Genomic DNA, 15,257 nt, shown 5'->3' on the forward strand with positions numbered 1-15,257 from the left:
TTTATCCTTTCTTTCTGTACTTCAGGCCACAAAAACAAGGGTGCGGCAGTAAACAAAGACAGATCCTCCAGGCATTAAACAGTCAACAGTACAATCGGGCCACCAGCAATCTGCAAAATCATTTATTCAACACCTTCATCAAATTTCTCAGTCGAATCGGTCTGCCGTTGTCTCACCCTCAAGCAGCTCCCAGCAGTAGACTCTCAACAGTGGAAAGTCCCACCAAAAAGTCACACCAATGCAGAGCATGCAAGAAGAGAGAAAGAGCACCCCTTTCTCTTCTCCAGCACTGGAAGCAGGTCATCTTACATCCTCCCTTTCCTTAGCCCAGGCCACAGAAGCAAAAGGGTCGGCAGAAAACAAACAAATGGCCTCCAGGCATTAATAATTGAAAAGTCAACAGTAAAATAAATTCAGCAGCAATCTCCAAAAGCATTTCTTCAATGCCTCCATCATGCAAATCTTTCCGCCTTCCTCTCTCCCTCCTGCAATTTCCAACAGTAGACTCCTCAACAAGGCAAAAGTCACAAACAAATTCGCAGAACACACCAGAAGGGAGAACGAGCTCCCTTTCCCTTTCTCCAGCATTGGTAGCAGGTCATCTTACATCCTCCCTCTACTTACTCTGGGCCACAAAGGTAAAGAGGCAGCAGGAAACAAACATACAGCCTCCAGGTGCCTGCAACTGCATTCGGACCAATCCGCCTCTCTCTCCCCCCCCCGCAGCTCCTAGCAGTAGACTCACAACAGAGGAAGCTACACCGATGCAGCGCACGCCATAATGGAGAAAGAGTGCCCCTCCCCCTCTCTAGCACTGGCAGTAGATCATCTTGCATCCTCCATTTCCTTACTCGAGACCTGAGATGCAAAGAGGAAGAAGCAAACAAACACACCGCCTTCAGGAGTTTGCGGTTACCAGCAGACACAATCAGCATACACACCCTGCAGCACCACTTGAGAGCTGTGAAGTGCTCTCATAATTAACATGGCCAATTCCTCATTCGCAATAGCCTTCACCTGTGAAGCTAGAGGCTGCTCACCGTCAACCGGAGTTAAAGTGACTTTCAGCAGATAACCGAGAAGAGGATTCAGTCCTCAAGAGTTATCTGAACTTATGAGTTGTGTGAGGCTTGAAGCCTCACAGATGAAAAGTGCCCTTGAGCTGTATGCCGGAAAATGGAAATGGGTACTCACCTCCTCTGTTATCCTCAGCAGCCACTGCGCCAGCTTCACATTGGTAAAAAGGAGTATTAAACGAAGCCCGCATGATTTCTCGCTGGGGAGCCGATTAATTCCCGAGAGGCTGTTGCAGTCGGCTTAAGTCTCGCTAATGAGATGGAAATGAATGCAAATGAGGGTTAATAATGAAATGCTCGCTGTATTTGGGCAGTTAAATAATAAACTGATATGTGCTCGGCGTTAATCTCGATTTTACCTTCCCTGCTATTTAATCGGCATGCCCAGGTCCGCACTGGGCTTAATGGCGTGGTTAAATCACGCCCATCGTGTCGATATATACATTAGCAAGGGCGTCGGAAGTGCCTAAGATGATATGTCAGGAGCTGTGTTGCAAGATATTTAGCTGTTGCAAATCACTGTCGCCAGTGGCTGTTGAGGAGCTGTTGGCTAATATTTATTCACAATTAGTCTGCCAATGGGAGGCAGTGTTCTGAAGTGTAAAGAATCTTATCTGACATCTGAATGCAATGACTAAGTTTTGAAAAGAGAGCATACCCCTGATATATAAGGACATCCATGTGATTCATTCAGTTTCTGCTCTATAATTAAACATTGGTGACCAGCTGCTCATTACTCAGATATAAAGCCTGAAATGTAGAAATTAATGTCAGTGGTGTTTTTGCACCGAGTAGCAACTGAAATAAGTCATTCGACCCATCAACCCTTTTCTGCCACTCAGTCAAATTGTGACTGATATGTAACTCAACTATTTACCTCCCCGAGCTCCATATCTCTGGACCATCAAAAATCTGTCTGTCTTGAAAGCTCCAAATGAACCACAGCCATTTTGGGGAGAGAGTTCCAGGTTGCTCCTAATATCCGTGCTAACAGGTGCGAAATGGTTTCGCTTCTGTGCTTAGCTTTTTTAACTTTAAGATTATATCTTTTTCTTCTGGATTTACTCACTGGTAGAAATCTAGTTCCTCTATCCTATGGTAAACATCTGGATTAGATCGCCCCTCAGTTTTCCATACTGAAGAGAATACAACCAAATTCCTACATCCTATCCCCGAATGTAACCTAGTCAATCGGCTCTGCACCCCACCCGAGACTCAGATATCCTTCCTGAGGTGTGGTGCTCAAAATTGGACGCAGTGCTCCAAATGGAGACTGAACAAAGCACTGTACAATTCAGACCCCTTTTCCTCCCATTCTGTTCCATCCTCCTTTAAGTAAAGGGGGCGGGTTTGAGCCCGCACTAACCGTCAGTGAGAAACGCGGTGCGCGCTCCAAATCTGGAGTGAATCAAAAATCGCGATTCTCTCCAGTGTGACGGTGATTTGCACCATATCCCCCCCCCCCCCCCCCCCCCCCACCCCAAACCCCCTCCCTCCCCCACCCTCCCGTCCCTTGGAGGAATCATGCAAATCATGCCACAGGAATCTGCTGCACATGGCCAGAACCAGGACCCCAGCTGAGGAGGGGGAGGGTCAGCGCGTAGCTGTACCGGGAACACCACCACAAAGGGTGGAGCCCCATTGGAGACACTATCGGGAAAGAGTCTCCCGAAGTCGGACATCCTACCTACAGATGCTGGAGCCTCGGTGCCGGAGAAGAGTGTGCCTGGCGCGGAGGATTGTGGACTACTTTTGCCATGTCCTGCAAGAGCTGGAACCACATGGAAGCAGATATACCCGCTGTCCGTGGCCCCTAAGGTTACCGCCGCTCTGAACGTCAATGCGATCGGCTGGTTTCAGGGTGGCACTGATGATTTGTGTGGCATCTCCCAGTCAGCAACACATAGATACATGTTGTAGGAAACAGCTGCTCTTTATGTGAGGGACCCACATCTATATTAACTTGGAGCGGGACCAGGAGAGCCAGGGCCATGGGGTTTGCCCATTTGGCAGGCAGGCCCCAACGTCAGGATGCGATAGACTGCACCCACGTGGCCCTGCAGTCTCCATGGCATCACATGGTGCCATTTATCAACTGCAAGGGATCCCTCAATATACAGATTGTATGTGACCACACATTGAGAATCATGCAGGTGTGTGCCCATTTCCCGAGGAGTGTCCATAATAGTTACATCTTAAGGCATTTTCAGATCCCTGAGGGTTTTGATGGAGAGCAGCGGCTGGCGACATTGCTTCTCTGGGACAAGGAATATCCTCTCAGGAAGTGGCTGCGGATGCCATTGCGGAGGCCACAAACACCCACGGAGACTCGCTACAACGAGTTTCACGCTGCAATGCGCGTGCTGGTCAGACGATTGGACTGCTCAAGATGCAGTGCTGGTGCCTGGTCCAGTCAGGGGGAGCCCTCAAATACTGACCCACGGGAGGTTCCACATTACTGCGGTCTGCTGCACTCTCCACAACTTTCCGCTGAAGAGGTGAGACCAGCTGGACCAGGAGGATATGCACCAGCGCCACATCCCCTCGGATGAGGAGAAGCTCGAGAAGGGTGGCGAGGGGCAACCCATGGAGGCAGAGGAGGAAGAACCTTGGACAGTGGCCAGGGCCCACATGGGCCAAAGGTTAATGACAGCCCTATAACCTCTCGGTTTGGGGGCAACCAGGACGAGGGAATGAAGAGCTCTCCCACCGTTGGGAGTCTAATCTCAGCATTGCTGTGGGGCCAGTGATAGGATTCTGCGATGGTGCCCAATGCCCTGGGCTCAGCACTAATGTCATTGGCTACACTCTGCAGGAGAATGAGGATGACGTGCATTGAGGACAAAGCAATGCTCTTCTCATTCTCAACGGTATGTCTAATTCCTGCCTGACACAGAGAGGAACGCATCCTGCCAATGAACGGACTTCTCATGGGGTTTACAGATGAGGAATGAGCTTTCATCTTCTGCAGCCCCCTTCGAGGTCAGGGGTACTGGCGTTTTCCTTCAACTAACCTCCGGGGAGGGTCAACCTCGCTACACCCTGTCAGCCCCTTGCCTTCTAATCATTGGAGAAGAGTGGCGGCAATGGAATGGCCTGTAATGAGAGTGTTGATGGGGGTGGGGTTCAGCCAGCAGCAGGACATCTTTACTGAGTCATGAGTGTGGGAGGTGGGAGGGACATCGCACTGCGACTGTCACACTGCGTGGGGATGGAACGCCCAGTGTGCGCGGGGGTTTGCGGAGCACGGTGCCATGAAATGACAGAGTGGAGAATCTGCTGGTGATCAGAGTGATGTTTATTTACAAGTGCTAAATTATTGCGGTGACCTATCTTAGCTGGTGCCTATGCTCACCTATGTCCGATAGGTGCCTATAGTTCTGTGCTCTTCTCCACCCTCCCACTATACAGAGATTTCTCCCCAGGATCCACAGCTGTGGGTGAGGCAGTCAGCTGCCTTCCATGCCCTCTTTCTTGTGATGACATTGACGGATGTCCCTTGGGGAGCCTCGAGCTTGAGGGCCTATTTGCAGGTAGCACGGATGTTGCAGTGATACCCTCCATGGTGTGCGGGGCTGGAGGTGTGTCAGTTACAGGGAGGGGAGTGTAAGATGGGCTCGACACCCCCGGGGTCCCTAGATACAAGATTCCAGGCTGCACCCCTGCCGATCCTCTTCCCTTCACATGCACGGGAGCTACTGTTCTCCTTGGGATAGAGGGGGAACTGGAGTGAGATCCAGATGCTCCACCGTCCTCCAGCTCAGACACTCGTGGATTCCCACGAGTGTCTTCACCACAGTTGAAACCCTGCACCATGGAACCCATGCCCTCAGCCATTGCGGTCATGAGCTGAACCCTGGAGCGGGCATCCCTCACATTGGAGTGCACATCCAGCGCCAAGATCTTCACTGTGGATGCAAGCCTTGCAGTGTTGACCTCGTGGCAAGGCCGGCTGCTGTCATCCCTCCCTGATGCTTCTGAATCTGCTTTTGGTACGGGAATTGAACCCTGCTGCTGGCCTGCCTTGGGCTGGCTTTGAAAGCAGACCAAGGCAGGCCAGCAGCACGGTTCAATTCCCGTACCAGCCTCCCCCAACAGGCGCCGGAATGTGGCGACTAGGGGCTTTTCACAGTAACTTCATTTGAAACCCACTTGTGACAAGAAGCGATTTTCATTTAATTTCATTTAATTTCAGTTCCATCGGACCTGCAAAGACCAGGGAAACGTCATCGGCCAGGGATTCAGCAGGGCATTCCTCCACATGCCAGATCCTTCGGATGACCCTGCCTCCACCTGCTGTGGATCATCAGTGAGTGACCAAGGTGTGACATTTTCAATGGTGATGCCCGATAACTCACCCTGGAAGAACACTTGTAGCTAAAGGTATAAACAACTTAGTAACATTAACTGTGAGTCAAATAAATACAAAACAACAAATGAATAACTGTATGAACATGCACAAGCAACCTCTCGCCAGCTCCGCAGTCAATCTGAGGTCACCTGACTCTAACATTCACTTATCTCCTAATGAGGCCCCTAGTGGTCAGTCAGTGAATTACAAAACAACCATGCTATCTCTGCATCCTTACTCTTAAATTATGCCCTCTGATCCTATTCCCACAAGAGGAAATATCCTCTCAGCATCTCTGTCGTCAAACCTCCTGAGAATCTTATACGTCTCAATAAGGCTGCCTCTCATTCTCTCAGCTCCAGTGAGTACATGCCCAACCTACTCAACCCAAATACATGTCCATGGAACCTGATTGCATCATCCTTTGAGGCCGTGCATTCCAGGTCTGAGCAACCCTCTGCGTGAAAATCAATTCTCCCTATTTTCCTTCTAGTTCAGATCTCTGGATACTTGCCAAAGGAAACATTTTCTCTCATATTCTCTACTGGGAAACCCCCTCTTGGTTTTAAGTAACTTTGTTGGGGTTCCCCTTCTTAGCATTCATTTTATTGTCCGCTGTGGGATCGGAGACTGTTCAAAGTGCAAGAGCCATTGAGCCCACAATTTAAAAACAATTGTACTTGAAGCATTGGACATGTGATTGAAGAAGGTAATGAAGCAGAATATCTAATACGAGATTTCTTCCCTTCTGAAGAATCTGATACAGGCGACAACGTTGAAATGGAAAGGCAGGTCAGCTGTTTCATGTTCCCTTCGAAGGTGCCTCGTTGATGGATTACACTAGCACTGTGTTTATCCTATTCTCGATGTGCCTTTGATGTGCAGGGACCCTCACCAGAGTCTAAATGGTTCTGAAGTGCTTTGGTAAGTCGTGAAGACATGAAAGGTACTTTATGATCCATATTGACATGGAATCAGGCACAATGTTCCTTCCACAGCGTTTTTCAACAATAACACAATGTAACATCTTTAACCTGATATTATTTTGTTTCTTAGAGCCATGTAGCGAAATAACTTAAAAATCCATGGTCTGTGAAGCTCAATGGAGCTGAATTCCTTTCTTTTGCATGTGGATGAAGATGACTGAACCATACGCTTGCGCAGAGCCTAGTGGACGGGTACAGAAAGGCAGCTGGAATGTTAATCACTGGGCGGAATTTTATCAAAAGGTGGCAAAGTGTCAGTTGCGGTGAGAAAAATGGTTTGAGTCCCACCGACGGAATATTGAGCCTCTTAATCAAAAGCTTTTTTTGCTTCATGTCAATCACGCCGGCCTCCCACTGATTCGCTCGCCCCAGAGAAACGTAATCACTGCAGTCACTCCATTTAAACACCTCCCCTGCACTTGTTCCTGAGCCAACCAAGGGGATGGCAGCCTGGAGGCCTGCTCTAAGGTTCTCGGAGGGAGCCCTCACCACACTCCTGGATGGACCCGAATTCCAGAAGGTGTCCCTCCAGCAAGGTGACCGCCTCTGCCTGAGAGGCTGTGGCTTCTTTAGTTGGTCCCTGCTCCCTTCTGAAGAAGCAGTGCTGGGAGCAAAATGAATCATCTTCTTCGCATGTCCAGGGTATATCTGCCACCTGCAGTATCCCGCTGTAACCCCTCACTACCCTCGCACCGCCCAGGTGGCCTCTCACCTCGCGGGTTGCCCACCTGTCACAAGGCCCTCATTCCCCCCACCTCCAATTCCTAGGGTGAGCCGTGACTCAGCTCCTCACACCCCTTCCCTCCTCCCACTCCAGTACCATTCATGGTAAAGAGGGACAACATCTTCGAAGGCGCTTCAGCTGAAGCCATATGGGTAGAAGTTAAAATCCAAAAAGGAGCTATCACATTGCTGGGACTGCTCTATAGGCCCCCTAACAGTCCGAGAGAAATTAAAGAGCAGATATGTAGCCAAATTTCAGAGAAGTTTAAAAGTAATTGGGTAGTGATCGTGGGGGATTTCATCTTCCCCAATATTAACTGGGGTAGCCATAGTGTGAAAGGGTTAGAGGGAGCGGAATCTTTAAGATGCATCCTGGGAAGCTTTTTAAGCCAGTACATAGAAGGTCCTATAAGAGAGGATCACAGGGATCAGTATTGGGGCCTTTGCTGTTTGTGCTTCATAGAAATGATTTCGATATGAATGCAGGAGGGCTGATCAGTAAGTCCGTAGATGATACATAAATTAGTGGGGTGGTAAATAGTGAGGAGGATAGCCTTAGATTACAGGGGGATATAGACGGGCTGGTCAGATGGGTTGATCAGTGAGAAGTGATGGACTTGGCCAGGACAAACAAGGCAAGGGAATACATCATAAACGTCAGGTCCCTGGGAAGCACCAAGGGTCAGAGGGACCTTAGTGTGCATGTACACCGGCCCCTTACGGTAGCTGAGCAGGTGGATAACGTGGTTAAGAAGGCATATGATATATTTGCCTTCATTGGTCAAGGTGTACAGTTTAAGAGCAGGGTGGTTATGCTGGAATTATATGAAACATTGGTTAGGTCACAGCTAGAGTATTGTGTGCAGTTCTGGAATGCACATTATAGGAGGGATGTGATAGCACTGGAAAGGGTGCAGAGGAGATTTATCAGGACATTGCCTGGGCTGGAGAGTTTTAGTTACAAAGAGAGATTAGATAGACTGGGGTTGTTTTCCTTGGAATAGACTGAGGGGGCATGACTGAGATGTGCAAAATTATGAGGGGCATAGATAGAGTGGACAGGGAGAAACTTTTCCCCTTTGTGGAGCAATCAATGACCAGGGGGGGAAAGAATTAAGGTAAGAGGCAGGAGGTTTAGAGAGGATGCGAGGACAAACATTTTCACCCAGAGGATGCCGGGAGCCTGGAATTCGATGCCTGAAGTGTTGGTGGAAGCAGAGACCCTCATAACATTTAAGAAATAGTTAGATGTGCACTGGCGATGCCAGGGCAGACAAGGCTGTGGGGCAAATGCTGGGAAATGGGATTAGAATGCCCACATGAGGGCAGCACGGTGGCGCAGTATGTTACTCCTGCAGCCTCATGGCGCCGAGGTCCCAGGTTCGATCCCGGCTCTGGGTCACTGTCTGTGTGGAGTTTGCACATTCACCCCGTGTTTGCGTGGGTTTCGCCCCCACAACCCCAAAGATGTGCAGGGTAGGTGGATTGAACATGCAAAATTGCCCCTTAATTGGAAAATAATGAATTGGATACACTAAATGTTTTTTTTAATTCAAAAAAGAATACCCACGTGATTGTTTTTGACTGGTACAGATGCAATGGGCCTTTTCTGTCCTGTAGACCTCTATGACTCTAATAGGCCATTCAGCTCCTCAAGCCTCCTACACCATATTATTATATACCATAGCTGATATGATATCACATTCTGTTATGACACCTTAGGCCACCCCGCAGTCAATTCCAGCCCCACGTGCATCGGAGTCACAACACAATTGAATTAACCAATAATTCTTATAAAAATACCTGACACCTTTGGCCCTTGGCTGCCCAATAATGGATGCCCCATACCCCAGTCACCAGGTGTGTAAATGTAAACACAATTACCATTTATTTAGAACAAGAACTATCAAGAAATACGCAGCAAATGCAAATGTTTAACGACAAGCACATACTTACTGCCTACTTTCACTGTCCCACCGGCTTCCCACACACACACACACACAAGACATATAAACACAGAGGGGGTGGTAAAGGGTGAAAAATATTTAGGATGAAAGTCAAAAGTTAAGAGTCACTGTTTCCAATCGTTGTTCTTTAGCACACTTTCTTCACAGCAAGCTTGCTGATTAAAGTCTCTGGTTTAGTCAATAATGGTCCTTCTTTGCAGAATCATTCGTTCAGGGTCCCTGTTGTTGAGGAAATGAAGTACTCACAGGCAGCAGACACCGGGTGGGATTCTCCATTTCTGAGTGTTGATGCCGAGGCAGAATTCAGGGACTTTCACAACAGCAAAACTGTCGCCGAACGTGGATCAATACAGCAGCTGTGGAGGGGCGAGCACCAGCGCCTCGTGGAACATAATCGATTCCAATGAAAAGCAGTTCTGGATTTGCCAGGTCCATGATTGACACTCAGGAGGTTGACAAGCTGCAGCTGCACACACCCATTACAATCCTCACATGCACCATCCCAGCCAACAAGATGGCTCCGGTTATACTGGAGGGCGCCCTTCCAGCTGATGGGTTGGCTGGGGCTAGGGGGCACCTAGCTGGGTGGTAAGTGCCATGCTGGCCTTTACTGCAAGGGGAGTGGAGTGCAAGAATCAATATGTCCTTCTACAATTGGCAAGACCGCGTCTGGAGGACTGTATGCTGTTTTTGGTCCTTAAGGAAGTTCATACTTACATTGGAGGTGAGACGGCGAAGGTTCACTGAATTGGTCCCTGGGATCTGGTGCTTGGAGGGGAGGCTGAGTAAATTGTGCCCATATTCTCTGGAGGTTGGAAGAATGAGAGATCATCTCATTGGAACGTACAAAATTCTGAAGGGGTTTGCTCGGGTGAAGCTGAGAGATTGTTTCCGCTAGTCGAGGAGGTTAAAATTCGGGGACGCAAGTGACAGGATATAAGGCGCTGAGGTGAAGAGAAATTCCTTCACTCAAAGGGTTGTGGATCTTTCTAATTCTCTACCCCAGGCGGTTGTGGGTGCTCCATCGTTGAATACATTTAAGACTGGGATAGGCAGATGTTTGGTCTCTCCGGACATTAAAGGATACGGGGATCAGGCAGGAAACTGCAGTTGGAGCCCATGATTGTACCAAATGGTGGAGAAGGTCGACAGACCATGTGGCTTATTCCTGCTCCCATTTATTGTGTTCCTTTTGGAGTTGTTGGCATTTCTGTTGCTGGGGTTGTTTGTGTTGTTGTTGAAGTTGTATTTGGAGTTGAGGTTGGAATTGTTCTGGTGTCGTTGGCATTGCTGTTGCCGTTTGTCTTGGTGCAGCTGTTGTTGGAGTTGACAGAATCATGGAATCAAAACAGTGCAGAAGGAGGTCATTCAGCCCATCGAGTCTGCACCGACCCTTCAAATGAGCACTGACCCTTTACACTGCCCGTCCACCCCACCCTATCCCGTAACCCTGTAAACTAACCTGCGCATGTCTGTTCAATAAGGAACAATTTAACACAGCCAATCCACCTAAACTGCACAGTTTTGGACGGTGGGAGGAAACCGGAGCACCCGGAGGGAACCCCGTAGACACGGGAAGTACGTGCAGACTCCGCACAGACAGTGACCTGAGCCGGGAATCGAACCTGGGACCCTGGAGCTGTGAGGCAGCAATGCTAACAAGTGTACTACTACGCCGCCCATTGTTCATGGAGTTGATGTTGAAGTTGGTATTATTGTTGTTGCTGTTGGTGTTGTTGTTGTTGCTGGAATTGTTGTTGTTGGTATTTTTGTTGGTGTTGTTGTTGACTTTGTTGTTGGTGTTGTTGTTGGTGTTGTTTATGGAGTTGTATCTCTCCTGGAGCCTTCTCTTCACTTCACTGTTTCCTTTTAATGGATATTAACTCAAAATAATCAGGAAGAAAGATCAGGCAGATATTTTAAAGGAAAATAATTTAAATTTAAAGCACACATTTCTGAAATGATACCAAATTGTGGCATAAAGCATTGTTATAATATACATCAGGACATGATGGTGCGATCACATACACACACTGATGGACATGCAGTAGGACCAACCAGCGTACATAACACCGCAGCCAATCACCAGTGAGAGCACAAGCACTATAAAGACAGGGGACAGGAGAGTTCCCGCTCATTCTAGCAGCAGCCAGCTCAGAGCACAGAGCTCACAGCCTGCATCACAGACATTCACCATGTGCTGAGTGCCTCACCATAGCTATTGATAGGAAAGGGTCCACAGTTAAGCTGGTATTGCTTATACCCACGTTTATAGTATGTTAGCATAGTTGAACAGTTAATAAAACAGTGTTACACCACTTCCAGCATTGTTGGCTTGTTTGTGAACCAGAACACCCAACACGACAAGCATCATCATGGAGCATTGATTGGAACTTTTCGGCTCTTCTTTAAAAAACTTCTAATCAATAGAAGCCACTTAAAGAAAGATAAAGGGGAATAAATTGGAGAAATTGTAAACAATTGCCTGAGAGACCGAAATCCTGTAAAACTTCGACCACAGGGCTCTGTGATTCTTCGCGAGAGCTTGCACAAAATCTGGCATGATGACACTTTAATTTCTGGTCTCTGAGGGGCTGGTGATAGAACAGGAATACACCGAAACATTAAATTAACCGCATGTCATTAACATGAATTGAAAACAAACATTTGAAATTAAAAATATCAAAATCGTAATAAAATAAGTGAGCGGAGGGGGGCGGGGGATTTATTTACTCAGAGTGTGGAATAATTTGCGAAGGGAGTGGTTGAGACAGACTGAATTACATCCTTTAAGAGAAAATTGGATAGATATTTAAAGCAGAGAATCAGTCTGGACTATGGAGAGAACTGGGAACATGGAATTAGCTTTTATGTTTCTCCAGTAAGGAGCTAGCATCGGCAGAATGGGCAGAATGGCTTTCGATATTTTCTTTATTGTTTCGCAGGATGTGGGCATCGCAGTCAAGTACCTTGAAACTATGGCTGACCTTGAGCAGGAGTGCCATTGTGGAGGAGGTGCCCGCTGAGCAGGAAAGAGCAAAGGGGGAGGCGTGGAAACGTCCCAGACCTTCCAGAAGTAAAGTTAAAGTTAAAGAAACCTCCAAGTTGAAGAAAGAGCAGAAAAGGGGGCAGACCTGAATCAAATTAGGTTTGAAAGAAGCTGTGACGATCTGAGGAGGCAGCCGATGGTTGATGACTCCTTACTGTGAGCCAATGGAGCAGTGGTGTACTGCTTAACACAGCCAAAGACCTGTGCTTGGAAGGTGAGCATTGAGCGTGCGTGGAGGTGTAGAGTGAGAGCAGAAGGTGAGATTGAAGAACGTGTCTCAACGCCTTTCTGTTTCTGATGCCGCTTCATTGCCTGTTTAGTATCTGCGTTATTTTATTTTCTCTGACGCCTGGTGTAATCTTCTCAGTATGCACGGATGGTGAGGTCTTTGTAGTTGAAGTGATCAGAGCACATACGGCTTTATAAATGAACAAAATTGCTTATTAACTAACTAAAACATTGAATGGTTTCTTTGATGTCTGCTAAGATTACAGTTGGATATGACGACTAAATAAAAACAGCTATAATTAACTAGTATTGATCACTGTTGACTCAAGAGCTGCTCGATATACGACTGGACTCTATGCCTGCTGTCCAGGTTCTGTCTCACTATGTGGGTGCCTTGCAATAACGTTCTCCTGTCACCACGCCACCTGTGGTCGGATGCTAGAATATGTCCTGTCTTCCATTTGCGGCACACACAAATGTAAACTGGTTGAAATTGGAAACAGCAAATGTTCCAGGAGCTTCAAGAGCATACGGACATTCCCTGTCACTGGTATAAGAGAGCCTGGGAAACTGGGGAAATGTTTTCCGATTGCTTTCACAATCACTTTGTACTGGGGCACATGTGCATTGTCGGCGAGTTCAAGTTGAAGAAAGCTGTAAAATCATGTTGCTTCTGAATATTTGTTAAACACATCACCCCTGCAAACCCTTGAAGGTAGAACGCTTTTGCTGTTTTTTTCCCCAATTAAAGGGCAATTTGGTGTGGCCAATCCACCTACCCTGCACATCTTTTGAGTTGTGGGGGTGAGACCCACGCAAACATGGGGAGAATGTGCAAACTCCACACGGACTGTGACTCAGGGCCGAACCCGAGTCCTTGGTGCCATGAGGCAGCAGTACTAACCACTGGGCCACCGTGCTGCCTGGATGTTTTTGCTGTTTATCCACCCCGCCCAACATCAATTTAGCCGTTGGATTGAGAAAATTTTCAGGACATGAAATGTGAATGAAAGCAGCAGTGATGAAGAGAATGATAGCGTGAATTGGGTCGGGAACGTGCCCGTCGACAACATTAAGATGTGTGATGGGATGATAGATGCACTCAAGCAACGGACATTTATAACTGGGCAAGGAATGACGTCAGTCTATAGAATAAAAGAAAACCTTGTTGAAACAAACATGAATGTTGCTGAGGGAGGTGAAGCTAGATTAACTATTCAGGAATGTCTCACAGCACAGGGCATAAATACTCTGAGCACTCTCCTATAAACAGGATTGAAGATGGCGCCATGTGTAGCAAATTATTACATGTGCCCCATATTTATTACTCAGTGATACATATTACTTTTCTAGCCATTTGATTGACTGTAGACTATAGCTAGCCTTGGCTATTGCAATGTGAGTCGGCCAAGTCTGATGTGCTGTATCCGAAAAGCAAAAATGATCGGAAATCCGAAACATGATCGGCCCCGATGATTATGGATAATGGATACTTGACCTGTAAACTGTTGCATAATGAAATTTAAGCTACGCTAAAGACTACTAATTCAAAATACCACACGGTTGAAGATAAATTTCCCATTGCCTTTAACATTTTTCACTTCAAAAGGATGGTTTACTGATTTTTGGGGGCTCAGTGATTAATAAATAGGAATGTGTGGTACATGTGCCACATATACGTTTGCCCAGATCTCATGCATTTTTAAAAAAAATGTAAAGTACCCAATTCATTTTTCCAATTAAGGGGCAATTTAGCGTGGCCAATCCACCTAGCCTGCGCATCTTTGGGTTGTGGGGGCGAAACACACGCAGACACGGGGAGAATGTGCAAACTCCGCACGGACAGTGACCCAGAGCCAGGAGCGAACCTGGGACCTCAGCGCCGTGAGGCAGCAGTGCTAACCGCTACAACACCATCCACCAGATCTCATGCCTAACTGCATAGCAGTGTGATGAAATCCAAAATCTTCCCGCAGCGAGTGTGTACAAATCGTTCCAGCATTTAACAGACGTCACAGACGGAGCGTAGTAAACACCAGGAATTATGGATCACCTCCTGCTTGGTAGCCTCTTATCGCACCGAGCCTGTCGGAGCGCGGTGACCCCAGCCTGAGATCCGGAAGGACGTTTGCGTGGTGAATATGGTTTTAGGCAAGATTTTGTGGCGTCACCGTGGCATCTTTCTCAGAGGCAGGTGATGGCCCGCCTTTGGCCAGCAGTGGGATCTACTGGTCCCGCCCCTGTCAATGGGACTTTCCATTGAATCCACCCCAGAGTGGGGGGGGGGGGGGTTGCGTCATCAGTGGGCACAGAAGATCCCGCTGGTTTGATCAGTCAGGAGATCTTGCTCTCAGTGTCTACTCTGCAGGGCCAGATAGGGGACAGCAAGCTTCGTCACACAGGTTGATGCGTGTTGGAAAAGTACTCCCAGATGGGACAGACAAGGCTAAAGTGAAACTAGGGACTTGAGGTTTCACAGCTCACTACTTCAAAGTTACCCAGCTGTGAAAGACGATGAATAGAACAATGCTGACAGATGGGTGTTTGTAGAAGCTGTCAATCACGGCCTAGTAAAATCAGGATGTGGTGATGCTGGTGTTGGACTGGGGTGGGCACAGTAAGAAGTCTGACAATACCAGGTTAAAGTCCAACAGGTTTATTTTGAATCACTAGCTTTCGAAGAACTGTTCCTTCATCAAGTGAGTGAAGAGAGGGTTCCACAAACATATATATATAGACAAAGTCAATGATGCAAGATGATACTTCGAATGCGAGTCTTTGCGTGTAATTGAGTTTTTTCACGTCCAGACGGTGAGACTGGAGAGAGCGATAATCACCGGTTAAAGAGGTGTGAATTATCTCAAGCCAGGACAGTTG

Source organism: Scyliorhinus torazame, chromosome 5 (genome assembly GCF_047496885.1).
Source record: "Scyliorhinus torazame isolate Kashiwa2021f chromosome 5, sScyTor2.1, whole genome shotgun sequence".
NCBI classification, from domain to species: domain Eukaryota; kingdom Metazoa; phylum Chordata; class Chondrichthyes; order Carcharhiniformes; family Scyliorhinidae; genus Scyliorhinus; species Scyliorhinus torazame.